Source organism: Pezoporus wallicus, unplaced genomic scaffold, assembly GCF_028554395.1.
Source record: "Pezoporus wallicus isolate ANWC-B61680 ecotype Strahan unplaced genomic scaffold, APGP_CSIRO_Pwel_v1 scaffold_6362, whole genome shotgun sequence".
NCBI classification, from domain to species: Eukaryota; Metazoa; Chordata; class Aves; order Psittaciformes; family Psittacidae; genus Pezoporus; species Pezoporus wallicus.
The window spans coordinates 4,233,550-4,258,031 of NW_026637663.1; the positions used below are offsets into that span (position 1 = coordinate 4,233,550).

The 24,482-nt window shown below is 45.2% G+C and overlaps 1 long non-coding RNA gene across 1 annotated transcript; it reads left to right on the forward strand.

Moving 5' to 3' along the window:
* Positions 1 to 23,181: 23,181 nt before the first annotated feature.
* On the forward strand, positions 23,182 to 24,086 carry LOC130598034 (uncharacterized). Its single transcript, XR_008971921.1, has 2 exons — positions 23,182 to 23,297; positions 23,507 to 24,086. It is a non-coding gene; the product is annotated as an uncharacterized LOC130598034 (long non-coding RNA).
* Positions 24,087 to 24,482: the final 396 nt, after the last annotated feature.

Genomic DNA, 24,482 nt, shown 5'->3' on the forward strand with positions numbered 1-24,482 from the left:
AAGATACTAGGATCACTATTTTGGAGTCTCACTGTATTACATGTATTAGAAATGCACAGGGTAATAGTGTAATATTTAACTTGTTATTTGCTTCAACTGTGGCTTCCATGCGGGGTGGTTTTCATGGGACCTTGTACAGTTCAGAGGAAGTAAAATGGCAAGATACTGCAAAGCCCTCATACATTCATGCTTTTACATGGAGCACAATGTTTTTCAAAGGGAGGTTTTTAGGTCTTGGCTTCAGATTTTAGGTAATACATGGTAAAATAGTGATGCAGGAAGCATGCAGGAAGCATAGTTTGTTATTCTACCTGCTAATCACCAAAAGTTTAAACATCTGTTACTAATTCTGAGATTTTTGGATGTTAATTGCATGGCAAAATCCATGCCTTGTTTTTAAGATGGATGCAATCTCGAGATCCTCACATGCGTACTATTCAAGTATGTCTCTGGATCATTCATAAAGGGTGGATCCAGCACTGCAGAGCAGGGGATGAGGCCACCACTTGCATGCTCTTGTGTGATTTTTCCCGTATCACTTTAGTGAAGAGAAGATTTTGATTTTTCTTTTTTCCCTGAAAGTCAATGAATGAAGCAGATCTTCAGCTTTGTTTCTGAGAGAAAGTAGGAAATGCTTACCTATCTGCACTGGAAGAAGATAAGGAATAACAGTAATGTCAGAGCTTTGAATCCTGGTCTGGACAGGTGAATAAAATTACTTTGGACTTTATATGAGCCAGGAGGAAGACAAACCGAAACGAGCAGCACTGACAAGAAGCCTGTGCTATGCTGACAAGATGTTCATCAGAGAATGTAGGCTGGAATTTTAGAGTGAAAAAAAATGCTCTCTGTCCTTGAAGAGCTGGTTTGCCATATCTCCCTGTTATCTTAAGCAAATTTGTTAATTTCTCTGTTGGAAATATTTCACTTCTTCAGCTTAATTTGAATTTCATGTTCTTTTCTTCTAAGGTTCTGCCCTGCCCCCTTCTGCACTGTCCTAAATTTTATAGACATTAGGAGGTGGCACAGTTCATTCTTGGTATAGAAAGACTACAAGCAAGACTTCAGGTCTAAATCCAAGACGTGCAAGTGTGACGTTATTTAGAAAGGCTGTTTTAAATATACATGACTCCATTCAAGCAGATGGAAGAGAAATGTCTCCATGGTGAAGGGCACAAATGTAACACTTGGAACACCTGGGTTTGAGATGTTCCTTTTATTGCTGCTGATTTGTGCAATTTTGACAGCACCCTTATAGCTAAATTCACGAAAAAACACTCACCTGAAGTGGGAATTAGGCCTTATTCAGGTGTCAAAATATGGAGTATGATTACATAGGTTTTCATCAAAAGTGTCTTTTTATGTTATTTCATAGAGAAAACACCATCTCCTTACCTTCTGTCTGGTTTTAGCAACAACATCAACAAAAAAGAAAGTCCTCAGTACCCAGAAACAACATACCTACCTTAAGTGCAGGGGGAAAAGTACTGTTAATAAATCCCTATCTTTCAACCACACCTATAGTTAGCCCAGCAGCTCAGCTGGGTATGTGTCTCATTTTTGTGTGCACAATGCATATGGTCCTAACTTAGCCTTTTGCATTCCCCAGTTATCCATAAAGAAACTCAGTACCGTTTCACTCAAGTACTTTCATTGCTCTTGTTCTGAATCTTAGTACCTCAGTTCCCCGTCAGAGAAATGAGGTTAACAGGAGTACCCCAGCAGAGCATCAGCTCTGGATGATGGCATTCAAGACTCTGGAGTGCTCAGATAATACAATGCTGAGTGCTCTTTAGTATCATCAGAGTGTCCAAGTGTCTTACAATCTGGAATGTACTTAAAAATAAAGCATGTAAGCAAAACAAAATACCTTGACTTCTTAGTCAAACCCATGATATCAAAAGATTACAGAATCTTGTAGGCTGGCTGAGTCCTAGTCTTAGACCAGATTACCTCAGTGGGTACCAGTAGTACCAGAGATGGCTGTCTCTTGCTTTGGTTTGACCTGTGTTCATAACTGTCTCCATCCTGCATTCTCATCGTGGATGGACTGAGCTGCATCCCAGTTTTTCACAGTCGACCTGTCTAAGGAGAGGGGAAGAGACAGAGATGCAGCTGCAGGGAGCAGCACTGCTTTGTCTTTGCCAATGGAATGTAGAAGCAGGGAATCCTAATTACACTTGGGATCCAGGGCAGGCAAAATGGGATTGTATTGCAAATCTGCTTGGTAGAAGTCAGAATTTCCCAGTACAACACGGGAGACGGGCATGGTGATAGTACTAGAGTATGTTAGCACACCGCTTTTTACTTACTGGATTGTTAGTATCGTCAGGCTTCGAAAAACCAACCTTGTTTAAATTTTCTGCTGCCTTTTGGGAAAATGCCTACTCCAAGAACAATTCGGCATTCACAGAGCCTACTGGAGAGTCTAGCACACAGATATTCTCTCTGATTTTTGTGTGCTGAGGTAGAACAGCTTTGATATTTTGACAATAGCAATCCTGATACCATTACAATACAGTGATGGTTTAACACACTATGCCCTTTACAAATGTAGGTCTTTTATAATACACAGTAAATTCAAGGGGCTGAAAAGAGGTGCAGTGAGGTGGCATTCAGCGTTACTCTTAAACAAGGGTGCGTGAGTGTTATTGGATGTAGGAGAGGATGCTTGTGACATACGCCATCTCAATTTGAGAGTTGAACTTAAAAATCAGAGGCTTTTTTTTTAATCCACATCCAGGTGGATGTTGCCTTTGGTTTTGTTAATATGGTTCGTCCTTAGTGCAAAAGTTAGCATACAAACACCAGATCTCCTCTGCAAGTATGTGAGGTTCTGATTGTTTTAACTGTCAGGCTACTGTATGATGTTTGAAACTGAAATGCCTTAAAATGATTACCTTTGATGCAAGATCAACAGTGTTTGCAGCCTCAGGCTTGTAGCTGTGAATGGTTACATTTGGGATGCCAGTTTTGCAATGATCTTTCTACTTGCTTCTGAAAGAAAGAGATAAATGTGGTTTGTGAGATGGAGCTTTGGGTTTCTCAAGCAAGAGCCAGTGTTAGCAGGTAGGTATAAAACAGAATCATCTCATACCACCAGTCCCAGAAAAGGCCCAGTATTAGCTGATTTATCCTTGGTCACACTCCACTGCAAGTCAGCTGGCAAACACACTTTTAGCCAGCCTCAGTATAGTGGGAGGTGGAGAAGTGGGGATTTAGCTTTTCAGTACAGACACTTCAAAGGTTTTATCTTGGTGCAGTAAACAACTGCATTTTCTTAGTTGCCATGTACATCACAGTGATAATAATAAATTACATTAATGAAGCAGGACTCTCAGCTGCTCTGGGCTTGTCTTCAGACTTCCCTGTGGGAGGAAACCTTGAAATAAATGATTTCCATTCTGGCAAGTGCCTGTTTTAAAACAGAAGTGAAACCAATGGATGAAATAGTTACACTTCCGGCTCTTTTTAGGAGGGAGGGAAACAGTAAATAATGTTGCTTTAGAGCAATTTCTCCTTTGTCATCCTTTTTCCCCTTGCAGTTTGCTGTCACTAATCACTGTGAGCCAGACTGTGTATGTTGAAGAATTCTTCAGACGGTGTCAGTCAGGCTGCTCATGTGAGTAATTTGTGGTGCACACAGACAGGGCCATGAGGCCCTGTGCTATTAGACTCATTTCAGCTATAAATTCTCAAGGAAGGACTTGTATATCTTGTCAGTAAAACACTGGGTGCAATTCCAGTGCCATCTGGTTTTTATTTCTTTCTACAACTTCTCCTTTTCCCTCTCCTTTTTCTTCATTCACACACAGAACACTAAGAGAATGAAAGTAGCTGCTGCTCGGACCAGCAATGGCAACATGCCTTGTTCCGTCGAGGAGCTCCTTGGGGCAATTTAGCAATGTTTCTTTAGCTCTCAATGTTCCTTTCAAGTCAAGAGCCTCATTGCTGATGGATTGGGAAAGGGAGATCTGGATTGCAAAGGCAGGAACAAAGTTATATCAGTGGCTCGCAGCAGCAGGAGAGTCTGGTTCTGCCGGTGAATCAGCCGAACCACTTGCTCCAGTTGCTTATTCCAGCCACATACAGGCATGTGCAGGCAGGGAAAATTCTCAGCTTTGATTGTGTTTGAGGAAAGGACCTGTTTGTGTTGCCACAGTGAACTCTGTTCACTCAGAATAAAATCTCATGAAGCACAATTGCCAAGATCCTGGAATGAAATACTTCTGCTTGATCCTTGGCCCTTTTTGCTCTTTTTATTAGGAGGAAAGGAGTCATTTATGGGAGGTTTTTTCTCCAAAATTTAATTATCAGCTTTGATGTGTCTATAATGGGTATAATGGTGGAGAATACAAGGTCTTCTGCCTATAAACTTGCGTATAAATAGCACTTTTGCTTCATAGGTTGGAATAATGGCTGAAGAGACATACTAACAATGTGGTAGCTCTTTCCTTTGTACCAGACCAAATAGGCCTGCAGGAAGAAAAATACTACTTATGCTTTGGTTTTAGGCTGAAACTCATTCTGTGCAGAGGTCTAGCCCAGGGCAGAGGCCCCACTTAAATCCTGCTAAGCTCTCAGACAGTTCTTCCAGTTTCCCCTGTGACAGGTACAAGGATCTGGAGAGTTTTGCATTCTGATCATGGTTAAAGGCATGTAAATAATACCTTTATGACTCAGATATTTCTTAAAATATGCAACCTGATGGCAGACAATTCCACTTTATTGTGCAGATACTTGTTCTGAGCCACATGTCTGGTAAGTCATGAAATATTAATGGACATGTAAATCTCCTCTTCTGTATCACAAGCTTTTCTGTGTTCCTGACCCCTGACTTCCTTTAATCATCTCCTGGGTGTGTGGTCTGTTGCTATTCTGAGATACCTTGTGAACAGGGGCAAAGTAATTACTTGATCCCTGCCCGCTGCAAGAATCTTTTTGAAAGGAAAATGGATAACTTCAGAGACGTTTCCTCCTTGCATTAAATCAGCCCCACCTGCTCGCTTCATGAGTGTTCTCTTTTGGTGGCCTGAATGCAGAACTACAGTGTTCGGTGTTATTTTCATGGCTGTGAAAACAGGATTAATGGATCTCCTAAGTCATCACCTGCTCCGCCATAGATTAAATACAATTTCTGGTCAGATGTTTTCTCCCCTCCTCTTCCTCTCCTACAGATTTTGCTTTAAGGCATCCTTATAAATAAGCTACAACTTCAACCACCAGACGTTTTATTGTGATTTGTTACAGGAAGGCCAAAGATCTTTCAACCAGAAGCTGTAGTGTTTGTTAGTTACAGGGTTATCTTAGCCTTGCCCCTAATAACTAGAGGCTGAATTAATGCCTGAAACATGACATTTTTTAAGAACTGGAGCATGTATTTTTGATAGAATCTCCTTTCTGTTCTCTGTCTATTCTCTAACATCCCAAATACTAAAAATAATGATGTTACTATTGTGGGGAAATACGGATATGCTTCCTAGATCCCTGCCAAACATAGGAGAGGTCGGTGATTTGGTGCCATGAGGGTCTGACAACCAAAGGAGAAGCAGCTGTACGAGCAATATGGCTGGGGAGAGAGAACTAATCATGGAAGAGCATATTCCATACAGGAGTTATTTTAGTAAAGCAGCATGATGAAAGTATAGACGTGAGTAGGTATTTTTACAAGAGCTTGTAGTGACTGCCAAGAGCATAGCGTAACACAAGGGCAATAATGACCACACAGTTTAATACAAGGTTATTAAATGCTGACCACAAGTGGTTTCTGATTTCTGATGCAAGTTTGCCCAAGCGCAGGAGTCAGCAATGCAGCACCAAACCCAATGCTTTTAAAATAGTGGTTTCATGTAGATAAGGAGGTGGGGGACAGTAGCTGACATCAAAATATTCATTATCAGAGCAGACAAAAAGAACAGGGGTACCTCAGATGTTTGTCATATCCCACTTTGTAATACCTGGGATGAAACAGAAGAACTTTCTGGGGCTCTGCCGTTCGTGTGTCATTTCTGAGGATCAGATGCCAGCCTGGGAGAAATCCACACCGTGAGTTTTAAAGGAACAAACATATCTATCTACCTTACCCTTGATGCCGGTCAGCAGTTAGGTACCTACATGTCTTTAAGGGCAAAGAAGTCTGTCAGCCACCACTTTTCAGACTGGGTGTCATTTCTGTTTTTCCGCCCCTTGCCTTTTGCCTCTGCTTTCCAGCTGCCCAGGCTCGCTCTTCATTATTTGTCTTTCACACTTTTCTGAGATATTTTTTCTCCTGAAATCACCTTAGTGACTACTGGGTCCTTTGAGAAAGGCCGACCAGCAGCTTGGCTCACACAAATGGCAGTCATGAAGCAATGTTATCCAGTGGCTTAAAACCTCACAGCCTCCAGACCTGGGACCACCGGTGACTTCGCTGTGCCCTGTGCAGGGAGTGGGAGCCCCTCATGCTGTGGTCTTGGGAAACCGATGTGCCACCAGCTGGTTAATACTGTGGGAGCTGTAGAGAAAGCGGACGGAGCAGAGAAGCCAGAGCATCCCTCCCGGCCCTTCTGTGCCACTGCAGTGTTTCAGCACAGGATGACTTACATTGCTTGCAATTGCTAGTTCTGGTTTTGGAAAGAGAGGATTCTGATCAGCTGAAGGGAGCAGTGAGTAATCTTGGTCTAACTAAGCTGTGAGTCACTCTAATGAGCAATACCGAAAGTGCTCATCTGCCCATCTCATTGTTCTTCATTTGAGGCTCCAAGTCAGCCTGCAGCCTTGGTGTGCCTCAGGGCTGCCTTTTGGGCAGAGGGGACCCTGGGACAGTGGTTTTAATGCAAATGTTATTAATGGAAGGAATGCTTTTGTAGTATCCATGTATGATCCAGCACTCAGCATAAGTAATTAGGAAGCTTTCCATGGTTTTTCTATATTTGGCACTTCCCTCTAAAGCTGCAGAATTGAGTTTTACTTGAATAACCCTTTTGTACCCCTCATCACCAGGGCTTCAGCTGCAGATAACTCTTGTCTTGCCCACAGAAATGGCCAGCTGGAGCCGATTGGGCCGATGTGCAGCAACTCAGCAGAGGAAGCACGTGGGATTGTCTCTGGACAAGTGGCCTTGTGTTGCTGGGGACGGCACAAGGCATGCTAGCCCTCTCTGTCTTTCCTTCTCTCCACCCTGCCCACGCCGTAGTGGGACAGTGCCCATCTCACCACTTCAAAGGCTGCTCTGCCCTGCCACCTTCTCTCCCCTGAGTGAATGGATATCCTCAATGTCTTCACTTGGTTTTAAGCTCCACCTGTGGTACCAACATGCTGGGGATTATGAAAGCCATTTTGCGTCTGGTTTGAATGCAAGGCATGGTGTGGCTTGGCTGCATGCAGGAAACTGCGCCACTCGATGTTTTCAGCAGCTTCACAGTGCTATTTAAAGTGAAAGCACTTTCATCTGGAAAATGCAAGGATGAAGGTGAAGGCTAATAAGGGAAATTTATAAATGCAGCTGACATTCTAACGGTCCATGTCTTTCATGCCATCTTTCATTTACTCTCTTCTGCTGCTCAGTCCTTCTATTTTGATGCTGTTGGTTTTGCCTCTGTGAACGTAGTGCTTCAGAGTAACTGGGGTAGCTGAGTTTGATCTGCTTACATGCCTGTGCATATAATGTGGGCTGTTATTTTAACCCTGCAAGAGAAATGATCTGTGAAACCTCTATGGTGAGCTGTGCTAAGGGACAGACTTTTGTAATCTCTGGATTATACTGAAAAGAGTTTCAGGTGTTAAGAACTTCAAGTTCTTATAGCTCATGGGTATTAACACCCCCACCCCCACCCCCACACCCCCTTACAGTTAAGAGCTTTTTTAATAGAGATCCATCCACATAACACTCCTATATGAGTGGGTATTGTTGGCACCAGCAGTGGGGTGCCTGTCTAGTCCTGGTCTGGGCTTCTCAGCTCTGCTCCCTCCTTCATGAGCTGAAGGACATGGAAATACAAATAGGGGGAATTGTTCTCCAATTCTGTGTCCTGCCCAAGCTCCCCATGTAGTTGGCTTGGCTGGACATCAGCCCTTCAGAGAGCAAAACCAATGTGAGGTGAATGAGACTCGTGCTGAACCTCTCTTGAACCCCATGGCTAGTGAGGTAGACAGCAAGATCCTAGTCCTGTCCACAGCCTTGAAACAAGATTATCCCTCCTGTCTAAGAAATTTCTCTTTCCCTCCTGGCTCTGCTTTGCAGAGTGAAGGTCCATCTGGGAGGTATGCAACAATGTGCACAAAGCTATCTGGTTCCCACTGAATCCATATTTACAAATACATGTATTTGTGAAGCTGACCTTCCCCAACACAGCTCATTCATTGCCCTTCAGGTCCCTAGGGATTTCCTGCCTCACAAGAACAGGGGAAACTCCTCTGCCCCAAAATTCTCATCTAAAGCACTTGCCTCAGAGGAGGCAAAGCAGTGCAAGCTCTGCAGCAGAACTCATGTCAGAGGAATTATTTCAAGCAGTCTGTACATTCCTTCTACTTACAATTTAGTATTAACAGTCTGAGGGGGAGAAAAATAACTCATTAAACAATCAGCAAGGCATTCATAAGACTTTATTGAGATCAAGTCTCAGGAAAACATGTGAGGCTTCACAAATATATTGTTTTATCTACCCAGTTAAGTCATTTTACATAAGAATGTGAAACTTAATCAAGCTGCCCCGTCTCTGTAGCTGCTGCTCAAGGGGAAACGAATTCAGATCTACCATAATCTGAGTAAAAGGTTCAACACTAGCTCCCTTTTATCAGAGGGAAAGGAGCAGTTTCATCTCATAGTTTCTGCAGTCTGCCTCATGCTTCTCTATTCCCTGGTGGCCAGATATCAGAGCAGACTGGTTAAAGGAGTCCCCTTCCAGGGGCTGGAAAGCAAAATGCCTTGCTGTGAGACCCTTTTCCCTTAGGAAAAAGTTTGAAAAAGTGGAATTTCTCCCTTAGCCCAAATCTGTATTCTTGCTCTAATCAGCCATGAGGCTGTAAGGCGCTGCTCAGTCCTTGTTTTGCCCCTCGAAAAGGGTCAGCTCTATCTCCAGTATCAGACATCTGGTATACTTGCCTCCCAGGAACACTACTATATGGTGGGATGATGTGGTTTTGTTGAGAAACTGAAGCTCACCAACACCCTCTCTTCTCACCCCCACACTTCGCTTTCTGAACCTCTGCCGTTTGCTTGTGCTGCGCAGTGATGATCCTGTATAGGAAATGGCTTAAAAAAACATCACGAAGACATTTCTCGGAGTAGTGGAGTCTTCAAAGGAAAATTCTCGGGAAGTTGGAAATAGGGTGGGAGGGAAAATATAATCTTTCTCTCATTTCAGATGAACTTCTGCCTTCCTTGAAATTCCTGTGAATTTCAAAGCCTTTGATAGTCATGAAACATCAGAGGAGCCTTTATGCTAAGCAAAACCTGTGTGAAAGCAGCGCTGCTTCTGATCCCACCAGGAGCTGCTGCACACCCCGTTCCTCCTTATGTTTGTCAGCCCCTCAGCCGATGCAGTCAATCTGCATTTGTTTGGGTGGTCGTGGCTGACCCCTTACTGTCCTGTGTAGGATGATGCTGGAGCAAAACCCATTACAGGGCTTGCCAGCATGGCCAGTGGGCCACCCTGGCTGCTCTGCTGTAGGCCAGCCTAGCTGCTCCACAGGGATGGCTGCACTCTGTGCCTTCGAATGCCTTTCATGAAGCAGAGTGCACAGCACAGCTTGCTTTTATCCTAGCCTTCCTTACAGGGTCAACATCAGGCAGAGACACCACAGCAAGGGGCTTTCCTGGGAGAGTTCTGGTGGCACCAGGCATGGGTGGCATATTTATAGTCAGTCATAAATCACTGCGAATGCAGGTTACTGAAAAGGACATCATGATCACCACTTAGGACAGGTATAGCCTGTGTGATAGGGTAGGGAATTTCTTCCCCCTTGTATGACCAACAACAGGTGACTATGAAGAGGATGCCATAGATACTTAAAGGGCTGCAGCATTGAAGAAAGACCTCCACAGGCCCCTTCTGAAGGGGAGCACTGATCTGTATCTGAGAGCAGATCAGTCCTACCACTTCCCACACCTCACATCCCAACCACTTCCAGCAGCACTTGTGGGTGTCCTACCAGAAACTCCTTACAGAAATGTTGCTGTCAGAGAATATCATCTGGTTGAGCAAAGGAGGGGAGAGAAGAATCAAGAGCAGAAGTTCCAAGAGGGTGTTTTCCACCTGGGCAATGGTTATCCTGTGAAGATTGATGCTTTCATGTCTTCTTCATTCAATAGGAGGGAAAAGGCTGCCCAAGTGGCTGGGCAGTGGCATGTCCAGGCTGGCCCCAGGCAGTGTCTGAACCAGCAAGCTTTGATGTGCCTCTGCTTCATGCTTCCCTTCCCCAGGCCCCAGCTGAGTGGAGAAGCTGCAGCCTAATGGGGCAGGTCATGGCATGGAAACCCCCAGAGGAAAGTGTACAAAAGCCAAGTAAACAACATTCGGGCCCTTGCTGGAAGAAGGCAGTAGGAGCACTGAGGAGCCTTCTTGCCACCACAGACAGACTGCAGGTGAACCAGTCTGCTGCATGAAGAGCTGCAGGTCTGAAATAGTCATTTTCTAATCTTTGTGGTGTCACTGCCAGTTTAGACTTACCTCATCTCTCACAAATGCAGGCTTATTTGTATTTGACCCACCCATCTAATTGGTTCACATCCAGACATATGTGGTCCATGGTTGTGAGAGCATATGCAAGGCCTGTCCATGCTTCTCTCTTGTCCTTCGCTGTGTCAGTTTCCTTGCAACCTTCAGGCTTCCCATCCTGATTAATTTCTCCTGCCCCTTCCTCCTGCTGCTTCGCACCATGCTGCAGCTCAGGAGCAAGTTTGTCTTTTGCCTTGCTCCAGCACGGTTCCTGCCTGTAGCTATAGATTTTCTCTCGAATAGGTAGCTCAATTGTTCTTAAATAAGCTGAAGAAGTATCAGACTATTTTTGGAGCAATGCAATGTGTTCCACGGAAAGTGAACCTTATGCTTTCTCCTGGAGCAGTGTTGAGAAGTAAGTTCTTCTTGATGTGAACCAAATGCAGTTTTTGAGCATGTGACCGGCACAAAGTACGCAAACAGTGACTTTTTCCAGGATAAGCTGAACTAAAGAGTGGGGCACTTTGAGTCTTTTTATTTTCTTTCATTTTTTAAAGCTACGTTGGATGAGTTGGTGCCTTTGAACAAGGGCAGGTGTGGTACACAGCTGTGCAGGGATGTAAGCAGAGCTGTGAAACACATCAAAAGTCATCAAAGACCTTAATGACTTTTTGTTAGATAGACTGCAGAAGGACAGTGTTATGACTGGAGCTATATGGACCAAGGTCAGGGTATGAATTTGTAACTGAGGCAGAAGGCTGTAAAATAAAGCAACAGCATTGTCCAGTTCTTCACATGACTAATGAAGCATCACTTGATAATGCTGATTGTCACTGCCAAACACAAATTTAATCACAGCTCCTGTTCCCACCCTATGGTGTTTATCAAGCTGGTCCCCTCCAAAATGGAGTTGCTTCTGCAGAGCCAGCAAACATGACTTAGCGATTAGCCAAAGGGCATGCAGAGAAGGAAAGATGAGTATCAGCTCAAATTAATCTCCACCCCTTCCATGGGCAACATGCAGCGTTTTTTGACTGAACTGTGTTTGAAACGTGGCGCACTGTTCTCAGCCCAGAGGACAGAAATGGGATGGCTCCCTAACATAGGTGCAGTTAGGTAGCAGTAGGGCTACCTTCACATCATGCTACTTGTTACTGAAAGTGTATGATAAAAGCACTCAGTGTCTGAGGCATGTGTGGCAAGGGGAGAGGAAGGGAAACCAATCTGAAATCTGGCGCTATGGCAGGGTGGTTTGAAGACAAATCCTATAGAAGAAACAAGATAATTCAGGAAATCTTTATTTAAAGTGATGAAATGAAGATCTGTGGGCCCACCAGGAAGGCTTCAAGTCATCTGATCTGAATGCAAGACAGAGGAGGCTTTTGCAGCAATAACTAGCAAGGCAAGGAGGAGAGCCCAACATAATAACGTGGCAAGGTCCAACACCTGATTTAAGCCCATCTTTTGTCTTTTTCAGAAAGGAGAAGTCCAATCTGAACAAAGATAAGAGGAAGGAGAATTAGATACAGAAAGTAAAATGGTAGTCTCTTGCCCCTTTGAATTTGTAAGAGCTAGCAGTTGAAGAGGTAACTAATGGGAAAGTATGTATCAGAAAGGCTTTCCTGAGAACCAGTGGATCCATTGGGTGGCCAGGGTGGAAAGGCAGAACCTTGCAAGGAAAGGTCTTCTAAAGAAGCTGAACGATTTTGGGACATTGATCTTCACTGCAGACTAAGACACAGAGAGAGAGAAGCAACCTCAAGCTACTATTATTAAGTAGTAAAAATCAAGGAACAGTTGGCCTTGCAGCCACCAGCCATCCCCCCACCATCTGACAGCCATCAGCCTCCCTACAGAAATGTTCATTGCCTTTTCACAAAAACCTCCTATGGGGCTTCTCATTTTTCCTACCTCTCACGCAGAGCTTCATTGTCTGTTATGTGTCACAGTTTTCAGATGTTTTGGAAACGGAGGTGTAACTAAAATGCTATGCACTTCTCTCTAGCAGATCTCTGTATGAGACTGGTGGACTTTCCACCCACTTCAGAGCTCAGGGAGAAGGCAAGGAACAGCTTTCCCCATACAGAGCTGTGTGGCTTTGTCAGTACCAGGTAGTGCCCCCAGGACTGGAAATATGGAAAATCACAGAATGACATTTTAGTTGCAAGGAAAAATGAAGTTCTTTTCTTTAATCTAATGTGGTCATTTTCTTTCTTCTACCATAAGAGAAGGAGGTTTCAAAAGCATGTGGAGCTAACGTGCTTTGGCACTCATTGAAGCCAGTGGTAAGCATCTCGACTTCTGTGAGGCAGAGTTAAAGCACAGCTGCTGCTGAAAGAAGAGCTGGTTGAAAATGCATCCATCTTACAACAGCTTTTAAGGGGGGTTGTTCCTTGCTGGAGCAAACATACATGTTTTCATGTGTTTTTACAGGAAAGCAATGTCAAATTTAAGGGTTTTTTGGTTCGCATCTTTTTCCTTCCAGATGCAAGTCTGTCTCCACCTAAAACATCACATCCACAGAGCCACAGGGATATGTCTCAGCTCTGACTAGAGAATGGATGCATGTAGTCTTTTTCTCCCTCCCATCTCCCCAAACAAAAGTTGATCAGAAATGATCTGATTTCCAGTACAACCACAAAGTGCAGATGAGGGAAAAGCCCTCCCTTCACTGAAAACTTCACTGACCTCATGTCAGCCAGTAAAAAAATCTGCTTCCAGCTCTAGGTTTCAAGGAAATGATCAAATCTGGTAGGAGGTACTTGGAAATGTGGGGCAAGATAGGCTTGTTGGGTTTTGCCTGTTTTTATAATTCATCACGTACATGCTTTATAATCCCATAGTAAATAGCCATAATTTTCCCAGCTTCACAAAGTTAAATGCCCACATGCCCACTTGCACACAGAAAAATTGATCCATGTGCAGCCTGAGGAGTTTAGAAAGGTCATTTTCCAGACTGGGGAGAGATAGAGGGTGTTGTTGTTAATCAAAGAAGAGATCTTTTACATCTTTCTGACAATAAACAGTGCATATAGCAGGAGTTCCACGGCCATCCCTCCGGCCTAGAAGTACTGGTTAAGACAGTTCTTGTACTTCATATAGCTATTGTCCACTGCAGTGTCTCCTCTTGTTCTGGCTGTGTTGTGTAATGTTTAGTGATGCAAAATCTCCACCAGTGATAGGGATCACCCCACCACTGCAAGTCTTGCCCTTTTTACACTCATACTTCTTGCTTCCGAAGCCAGCTGCAGTGACTGATGGTTGTCAGTCCCATCTCCTCATTCCCCATCTCTGACTCTGCCTGTGTTTTTCATCAAGCTCAGATTACCTCCTGTCTCTGGATATATTTCTCTCCCCACTGTGCTGTAAAATCAACAAATACCCCCGCCTTCCCCATCCCTGTTTTCCTTTGACTGCTTAAATACCCGGGAACTTGGCACTGCTGGTGGGATTTCAAAACCCAGCCCAGATTTGGGCTAAACAGCTGCTGTGTACTGTCAGATCTACACACTACAATGATTTGTATAGCCCATTGCTGAACCAGCTACAGCCATTTGTTTAAAAATAAAGAGACAGACAAATCCAACTCTTCCCCTTCTCCTAGCAAGCTGATATCATGTGCCTCTCTTAAAAATGGCTTGCTCCAGAATGCATTAGAGCTAAATTATCATTTATGTTTTTCACAGGGATTGCTAATGTGTAATGAGATTTTAGAGTTAATGTTTTGTACAAAGCACTTAGCAGAGCTGGGATGAAATTGGTTCAGGATTCTGATGTGGTGTTTTAATTAAAGATATTTTCCAATCAGGGCTGAGCAAACGACTTGTCAGAAGATTTTGTACCCATCAGCCAATATAGCAATGCAATGCCGGTTTCGCTTTCTGCTTTTTGGTTTTCTTCAGGGAATTAGAGGAGAAAGCCTCTCCGAATCTCATGAAGAAAAGCCTTTCTTAGCTGAAACCCTTACAGGAGAAAAAACAGTATTTGTCACTCTGAAACTTTTACCTGAATATCAATGGTCTGGTTCATTGCAGCATGACGCTAGCCTTACGCTGCTTTGATTTTGTTGAGCTTGCAGCTGTAGATTGGTGCAATGCATGCAATGGGAAGCCAGGTTCTGTGAGGTGAGTCCTAAGCTCACCTGCCGTAGCAGGGTCCTGAGCTATGACAGCAGCTCCTTTTCCAAATCCTGCTCTGCTGTTGGGCACAGGAACCACGGAGGAGGCAGGAAAATGGGTGATGTAGTTCCAGGAGAGGAAGGATTTCCAAAAGCTGTACCTGCTCAAACCAGCGTGACGGTGATGGAGTTGTCTCGGTCTCAGTTGGCTTAAACAAACATACAGATGTATGATTCAGTACAAACATCAAATGCATGTTAATAGGCACAGCTTTTATTAATTGCTGGATGATAAGGGTCATTATTACAAAACTAACACACTGTTTTTTTGGCTGTCTCTGGTCCATGCAGGCAACTTCAACAACCATCAGGTCTTAAGCTCGGATATCTGCTTTAAACAAAGTCATGCTGCTATAACAAACCATGAAGTCCAGCACATGGGGCTGGTTTCAGGCACAGGCAAGGCAAACCTCTAGCATAAAAACAGCCACTGTCTCATCTATGATTCTCATCATAGAATGCCCGTTCCACAGCTCGGAGAAGCTAAGCTGGGTAGAGCTGTTGAGGGAGGGCAGGCAGGATGCAGGGAAGTGGCTCCTGCTGGAAGAGGGAGGACTTGTCATTTCCAGTGGTTCTCGCACTTAACCTGCTTCACCCTTCCCCTCTTACCTCTCCAGCCATCAGAGCTGTACCAAGGTCCCCCTTTGACCCCCATCCCATTTTTTTGCCCCATTCCCACCTCCCCAAGAAAAGGCACTGGTCCTGGCATCTGTCTGAAGGCTGAGTCAGCTCCACGGGTGCAAAACAGAAGTGCTGGAGACCCACCCTGCATGGGCATGCAGCTGTGACATGGCAGCATCATTAACTTGGATGACTGAGGGATAGCAAATCACTCTGTATTTGTACAGCTCCGTGACTGTTTTTTGCAGTGTTTCTGATGTAAACCCCTTCATTGCTGCATAGCTGTGAACCTTTCAGTAGTATGTGTTGTTCCCTGCTTGGTACAATAATAGAAACAAATCCTTCTTTTTATGTTCATGATTTCAAATACATGTGGTTGGTTGGTTTGTTTTTCTAAGAAGAGCAAAGAGAAGCCTTTCATTTTATAGACAGTTTTGATGTTTTAATATACGTGTATGAGTTTTTTTCTGGTATTTTTCTTTTGCAGGTTTGCCCATCTACAGGTTCTGTAATTTTAGAAACAAACAAACAGTAAATAGGGATTTTAATCCCCAAAGTAAATTGAAACATAATCTGTTCATTTGGTGAACTCTCTAGCTCAGTATGAAATTCATGTGAACTGTGAAAAAAAGATGTTACTGACTACAACAGAGAGGTGAAAGTGGGTTTTGGAGAAATAAATCTCACATTTACATCTCTACTATGTGGTGGATACATGAATATACTGAGTATTGTAACTTTTTCTTTGCATAAACTTTCTCTGACATCACAGGATCTCAGGAAATTACAAAGACAGAAGGAAACCAAGCTGCCTATTTGGGTCAGTCCCTCAGTGAAACAGCATCCTAATCCATAAAACATAGTACACACTGCAGCTCCACTGTGCATCCCTTGTCCAGCTGTGTGAATGCTTTATCCGCAAAAGCAATGAAACACCACTTAACGAGTGGTGGTGACCTTTTCAGAGACAGCGAGGTACAAACACGCATGGGGCATCTTTTGCTGCCAAGTCCAAATGTTCCAAAATTGGAAGTCAGATCAGCCTGGCTTGTAAATTATAAGACTGGCTGAAAAAAAAGTTCATGAAAACAAATGTGTTGGTGTTCTTCTCTGCCATGCATTTTACTGAGTCTATGGCCTTGAGCCCTCAGAGGTCACTCAGGTTTAATTTTAAGTCTTGTGTTCTCTATATGTGATACAAAATTCTGTTGATGTTCCCATCCATTCAATTACAGGAGTCAGAGAAACTGGGGAATTATGTAGAAGTTTGAGAGGCACCTTCATGGTGTTTTGGACACACATCTCTGACAACAAGTGCCAAATTGTGTGAATTAAATTCTGCATAAGGGATTGAGAGGTAAAAAGCATAGGAGATACAGAACAGCTGGATTTGTGTGCATAGCAACGGTACTAAAGCTTCTGAGTTTCCTGCTCACGGCTGCCAGGATAATGAATCAGTTGATAGGTTTAGGTCAGAGATCACCCCATCCGTGGGAACTATGGAGTAAAGAGAAAGAGGAGGTCTGGGTTGATGAAGAGCCAGGATAATGAGCCATGGAGGGGCCATGGAGGGGCTCCCCATCCTTGGTGTGATTAAGACCTGGGAAGGCATGAGTATAGTCTGCAAGAGCTGAACACTGCAGTAGAGAGGCTGAGGGAGTATTTACAGGGTCTTTTTGGTAATGCAGGTAACACATGCCAAGCACCTACACCTCCCTCATTCTGGAGAATGAGAAGGCCAGATTTAGCACATGGCAATGGCACCATCAGGTACACAGTGGCGCTGAGCAATGGAGCAGGGGCTTAGGCACATCTTTCTGTGTTGCAAGCACTATCTTCACCATGGCTTTAGGCACAAGCATTGCCAAAAGAGATTAAAGTCTTCAGCAGCAGTTGCAGCACTCTGGTGATCAGGTTTGGTGTTTGTTTGCGAGAGGAATGATTTCACACCAACATGGGGATTTTTGATTTTACATTCACACTTTCACCCCGTCTGTGTTACTGAAAGGTCAGTTCTCCTCCTCCTCTTCTGCCGTTCGCTTAAGACCTGTCCCTGCCATCATGCCCTTGACACCACTAGTATTGCCAGTGCATGTGAAGCAGCAGCAGGAAGGTGAATTAAAGCAGCTGGTCCCAGTGGGTATGCTTGTGCTCAGAAACAGGGCTCTGAGCACAGCTTCCCCCACCATCCCCAGTGGCTTCCCAGCGCTTCCTGCGGTGTCAGAGGAAGTCAAGATTAAGAGGGATGTAGCAGGGAGAGTGATGTGCAGGGATTGTGCTTCCCTGGCACAGGAGAGGCTGAGCATGAGGATGTACTCCAGGCATGTGTTTGCACATGGACCTTGAGCTGTGACTGCTGAAGAAGTAGCTCCATGGAGCTGCTTAAGGTGAGGATTTTTTAGGCCTGAAATACAGACTGAATTTTCAATGAGAACCTGGTAGGTACTCACCACTGCTTGAAATCAGGCCATTCCTTCAGCTATAGGGTAGCCAGTACCATCCATGCTGCTGGGTGGTGCCTCTGCCAGACCCATTCAGGAAACGAGGTTCAACCATGTACATGGGGTAACAGGTTAAAACTTAAACAGGGGAAGTTTAGATTGGATATAAGGAAGAAGTTCTTTACTGTAAAGGTGGTGAGGCACCGGAATGGGTTGCTCAGGGAAGCTGTGAATGCTCCATCCCTGGTGGTGTTCAAGGCCAGGTTGGACAGAGCCTTGAGTGGCATGGTTTAGTGTGAGGTGTCCCTGCCCATGGCAGGGGGGTTGGAACTAGATGATCTTAAGGTCCTTTCCAACCCTAACTCTTCTATGATTCTATGTCTCTGAGCTCCCCTATCTCCTGATGCCTCTTCTCCCAAAGGCTCATGTCCATAGTTTGACCTCTGGTTCAGTCTTCATTCACTGCTCACTCCTGTGGGGTGATTATTTCTCTCCTCTGCACTGGCTCTTTTGTTCCAGAAAGCCTTGGTAGCGGTGGTTTGAGATGTGTCTCATTTGGCCCCAGAGCCAGGGAATTTGGACCCTCCCGGTGGCTGGCCTTGAATCCGGCTACATGCTGGAGTGCCAGAGCTGTTCTGGAGGCTGCAACTCCTCAGTGCCACACTGCTTTAGCAATTTGGCTGTGCTCTTTGGCAGACTCCACTTAGTGCTTTGACACCAGTTTTGATACTAAAAGCAGTGTTTGCTGGGACCATTGTTTTGATTCTTCTCTCTCTGGTACCAAACTTCTTAGTCTATAAAGCAATGCATTTCCAAGCCTCAGTAGCAGGAGTCATCTTGCTCCAGCTATGGACTCGTGGGCAGAAGATGCCAGTGGGATGCCCTGGTTGCAGCAGCTGCTCATACCAAAGTGTCTGTTTAGCAAATACAGATGGAAAATGCTGCTGTTTTCTCCTCATTGATCACTGTCCAAAGCATCTGAGGCTCCAGTAAAAGAGCCAAAAGAGAGCAAAATTGCTGTTCCCACAGCTTTGGTGCTTCCTACCACATCATGATTTCTTTAGAAGTTACCATGCTGTACTCCAGGCTCTGTGTGGTAGCTGCGTTGGCCTCTCACAACAGGCCTGTTCTGGCACAGCGGTGGCTGCAGGGGCCTGCAGCAAGCAGTTCAGCTCAGATACAGTGACATGTAGATTTCTGCAAGCCTAAGGGCCTGTTTGAGCTTTAAATATGCTTTTTTTTTTACCCTTTTCTTTCTTTCCCTGTTGCTGGTACAGGTGGCTGGTGTACTCCATGTAGTTCTCCTGTTTCAGACAGATAAAGACATCTGTAACTGTCAATACCAATCAGCCCTGTCCCTCTGCCATTTTTCTTTTGTTGTTTTACACAGACTTTTACAAGTGGCTCCTTCTCAAACTTCTGGTGAAATGAATAATGTCAGCTGAGCCAATAAATCTGTTTCCATCTGAAGGGGGAGGAAGACACCATAGGCACAGGAATGTCGCTAGAGAGGCTGAGGAGGACACGACTGTAATTAGGCTGAACAATTACAGCAATTTCTCCTTATTCCTCCTCTTCTCCCCTGACAAGGTGCTCCTCCGCTGCTCATGCATTCTTCCTGAAGGGGGTTTCCTTCAATGCTCTGCTCTTTCCAAAACCAGTGAGTCTATAGTACAGGTGGTCCTCCGCTTGAGGAGCCCTATTTATTCCCTGGCAGCTCATCAGCTCAGGATCCTGCTGCTTTATGTAGTCATCTCCTCATCTCCCTGCCCCTTTTCACAGAATCACAAAATGGTTGGGGTTGGAAGGGACCCCTGAAATCATTGAGTCCAACCCCCCTGCCAAGGTAGGGCCACCTAGAGCAGGTTACATAGGAACGTGTCCAGGCAGGTTTGGAATGTCTCTAGAGAGGGAGACTCCACAACCTCCCTGGGCAGCCTTTTCCAGTGCTCTGCCACCCACAACATAAAAAAGTTCTTCCTCATGTTGAGGTGAAACTTCTCATGTTTTAGTTTATGGCCTTTGTTCCTTGTCCTGTCACTGGGCACCACTGAAAAGAGTCCAGCAGTCCTGTCACCTGCTTTTGAGATATTTATATGCATTAATAAGATCTCCTCTCAGTCTTCTCTATCGACTAAACAGGCCCAGCTCCTGCAGTCTTTCCTTGTAAGAGAGATGCTCCAGTCCCCCAGTCACCTTTGTGGCTCTCTGCTGGACCCTCTCTGGTAGCTCCTTGTCGTCATAGTACTGAAGAGCCCAGAACTGAACACACTACAGTACTCCAACTTTTGCTCATGCTAAAACCGCATTGCCAGGAGTTATGTCAAGGTGCTGCCTGCTCTGACGGCAACTTTAGCTGCAGTGGTTGTAGGGGACATCCAGCCCTCCTCACCCCTTGGTCACAGACAGCCCTGCAACTGGAGCAAGTTGCTGCCCTTCCAGAAATTCAGGCATGCTAGACCCTGACCCCATGCTGGGAGCACTGCCCCATCTGTGGGGTGGCAGATGCAGCCGGGCATGGGGTCAGCCCTCCCCGAGCTGTTACCTTCTGCGCAGGAGCTAAGAGCTAACCACCTCTTCCTGGTGGACACCTTCCCTGGGAAACTGCTCCTGAAACCTGTCCTGGCATCAGCCGCTGCCCTGGCAGGTCGCTGTGATGGGAAACAGAGCTCTTTTTTAACAGACACAGCAGAATTGCTCTTCTTTCCAGGGCCCTCCATTTGCACCGGTGCCTAATTGCATCCACAGGCAGAAGAGCTGAGCAGAGGGATGTGCCTGAACAGCTAAGCCATGCTCTCAGGAAGCTGCTTCAATGGTGGTTTTGATTTCTATTGCTCCTCAGAAACCTTCCCTTTGTTTAAAGACTTTCACTAAGTAAATCCAGCAGGTGCCTTGCTGTTCCTTGCTGCCTTTTGGTAGCTTTCTTTTTTTGCAATCCACAATAGGCTCGCTGCTGAGAGCTCACCATGGGACACCATGGAGGGGTGCACCAAAACCTCCCTGTCCCCGCTCTTCTCACCCTCCACCTGGCTGTGCCTTCCCTGTCACAGGATTTTGTTACAGGAGATGTGGTTTTTACCTTGAGTGCAAAGCTCCTTCTTTTCAAAACCCATAAACTTGTGACTGCTCACGCAGTGTGGCCCAGCCTGACTGTGCAGCCAGGAGTGGTTTATTATGAGGAATGGTCTGTCGTCTGCTGCAGACTCGCTGCAACATAAACGTGTTGTCTGCAGGAACAACAGAGGAGCAAGGGGAGGCAGGGAGAGATTAGCTGTGAGTGGGAGGGTGAAGATATGGAGAGCGGAGGTCAGAGGAAGCGTGGGTTTGAAAACAAGACCAGAATGTAATGCCATTGCACTGTGATTTTTTTTTAAGTAAAAAGGCAGCTAAAACTGGCATGATTTTACACAGCCAAGTGCCCATAAACTCCTTCCAGCTCTGGTAACTTACCTGTATCAGGTCTGTCACCCACCTCCTGTCACTACAGCTCATTGGGGCATTGGAAGAGCACTGTGGTGGCTCTGGGTTGCTTGTTCCTCACCCGTAGGATTGTGAATAGAGGTTGCTATTTTATGAGATTTGGAGTAAATTGAAGAAAAATCAGTGGGTCCTTGTCTGGCTGCTGACCAAATCAGAGCCTCACTTTGGTGTAGGAATCCTTAGAAGGGGTTTTAAGTACTGAATATTTGTATATGATTTTGTAAGCTCCACTGCTTTTACCCCTAATCTTTCTCACTTGCTCATGCTGTGCATGCAGAGGCAAGGAGGGACGATAATGGACTTGCAGCTGTACTTGCTGTTCCCATAACAAACGGCAGGATCCTCACATAAATTATTTGAATGTGTAACACTGCTCTTATTTCTTAACGATAAGGGCTTAGGAGCTGCCCTTTTCCAAAATGAAAGAAATGAACCAACTGTTATCTCTTTGTTTTAAAAAATGATCCCTACACCTACAACAACCAAAAGCCATTACAATGATCCTTAAAGGTCTTGCAAGCTTTTATGGGAGAGATATTCCACACACCAAGCCTGGCTTCATGCCCTTTCCCTCTCCCTCTTCCCAGCCCATATGGCTTGCTCTCTCTCGAGCATCTCGGGCTCCTAGATACAGCTGAGCTGAACGAGCTTGCCCTGGAGGACATGTCAGGGGTCAGACATGGAGAGAGAACACCTTTGCATACTGTGTCTAAAGCCAAGTGCTGTCGATCTTGCTGCAGTCCCAAGTGCACCCATCATCAATTATATATCTATACTCAGTGTTTACACAGGTTTCTTGTTTATCATGAAATATTTAATTCAAGGCTCTGCATCTGGTGTTAGGCCCAACAGTAGTGTCTATTGCTTATGCCGAGAAAATAAGACTTCACCATAACCTTTTGGTGCTACAGCACAGATGTATTAGGTGGCTTGCACCGGACTCGTGCCAAGCCATAGTGAAAGGCATGCTGACTCTTGCCTAGACCAGTGAGCACAGCAGGAGTACACTAAACTTGAAAAAATCTGAGTCTAAAGAAACAAACCTCTCTTTGTATAATACAGTAATAGATCTGGTTTATGGAGGTAGTAGGAAGAAGTGAAAAACACCACATTAGTTTGAGCAGCCTATACAGACACATGTACGTACACACAGAGATTTGCACTGATGAGGCTGAGGTAAAACATATGATGATGTGAAGTTGGTTACTGCCATCCCAAGACAGAGCTCAAGTCCTTGGAGCTGATTTCATGACCTCTGAAGCAGAAGGCCTAAAAACTTAACCCATTGGATTTTTTCTTAGCCCTCCTACCTTAAACACGCTTATGTAGGCTAATGCATGCACCTATTAACTTTCCCACTGTCAACTGCTGTTAGTGTAGCTGCTTAACACCCTGCTAGGAGGGAGATGGATGGGCTCCTCCAGATGTTATCTTGATGCTGCTTTTTTTAGTTCAGCCCTGGGGGATGCATATCCTAGATGTCTCTCCTGTAGCTGTGTGTGCCTGTGCAAAGCAGTCTGCGGACACTCTCTCACCTCAGATTTCCAATTTAACAATACCCCATGCTATTCTGCAGTATATTAAGTAGAAATAATGCCTTCCCCAAAGTAGATAAGCATAACTGCTTCCCAGCTGGGGAAAAAGAGCCACTAAGGGCTTCAATGATATTGGCTGAACCAGCTACAGAGGTGTGAATGGCTCCCAATTATAAGAGCTGCCAGTCAGCCCTGTGCCTAACCAAACAAATCACGGCTTAAGGTAGAGTGGGTGTGGGGAGGTGCTAGGAGTGGAGGGGAGGATAAGGGAAAAAGAAAGAAAGAAGGCAATACATGAGAAGAGCAAGGCCTGTGAGGGCAAAATCCTTGTAAATCTCTAGATGCTTCATGAACTAACCAAATGGCTGCTAACGAGACTGACTATCTTCAGTGCATTCTGTGTCAGGTACTTAGAATTGCTGTGTTTTAACAATGTATTTTCCTGCACAAGACTGTAAGGAGATAGTCAACATCAGTATGCTGCATGTAGTAGATGGTGGGTAGATTTACTCAGGTCTTTGGGTGGCAAGCAGTGGGAACATTTTATATTGTCCAGGTAGGAGCTAATATTAATGTATTTTTCACTGTCTTCCCTTGAATTTATCACAAAATCAGTCTGTGGAGGAAGGAGGGGAGAGAGATATCTAGAGCCAGTACAGATGGGAGGCATGGCTGTGTGATAAGAAGTGAAAGATGCTGACCAGGACCAGGCCACACATGAAGGGCTGGTTGCCCTTCCTGACCCTCCCTAACTGTGAAGAAAGACAGACCTCAACAGGGCTGTGGTTGGAAGGGAACACACTCTTTTCCGCTCACATCTGTGTGTGAGTGCTGTGAAACTGTGCGGTACCGCCTTCCATAAGAAATTTCCTGTTGGCAAGGAAGAGAAGTGGGATTTGTTTGGTCCTGTATGGAGCTGCTTGGAGTGGTGTTCCCACTGCTGAGTTAGATAGTTGGGTGGAAAGTCTTCCAGCTGCTGGACACCTGCTGCTGGAGCAGCTCCACCTTCCCTGCTCAAGAAAGCAGCCTGTCTTAGAGGTACAACCCATTGGTGGTGACAAGCTCTCATGGGCCGAAAGCATTTCCAAAACCTAAGTGTATTCTGCTGTGCTGAGGTGTTGCTGCTTCATGTGATTCATTTCTGAGCTCTTATTGACAACTACCCTAAATTAAACCAAATAAGTTGCTGGTGAAAGCAGAGGGTTGTTTGACGTAACCAAGGGTGTTTTGGTGGTGGAGGGGAAAGAGATGCTGTGTCCTGACCCAGACCTTGCTCCTGCTGCTTAACCTGGGCCTGTAATGGGGAAGAGGAAGAGCAGCAGTGCCCACCAGTGCTGCTCTGAATATCTTCATGTCTTCTGGAGTCTCAGCACAGCGCTGCCCTGTACCTAACCCCTGTGCAGCCAAGGAGAGAACCCGCTGTGTTGTGAGGATACACACCTGTACCAGCCAGAGCAAATAAGGTGGCTTCTCAGTGTGCTCAGCCCAGATCAGAACCCTTCAAAGCAGCAGGGAGGAGGATCTGGCTATGCTGGCGTGGCCCTGGGGTGGTGCTGGGTTGCTGTGCCTTGTTTTCATGCACACACAGTCC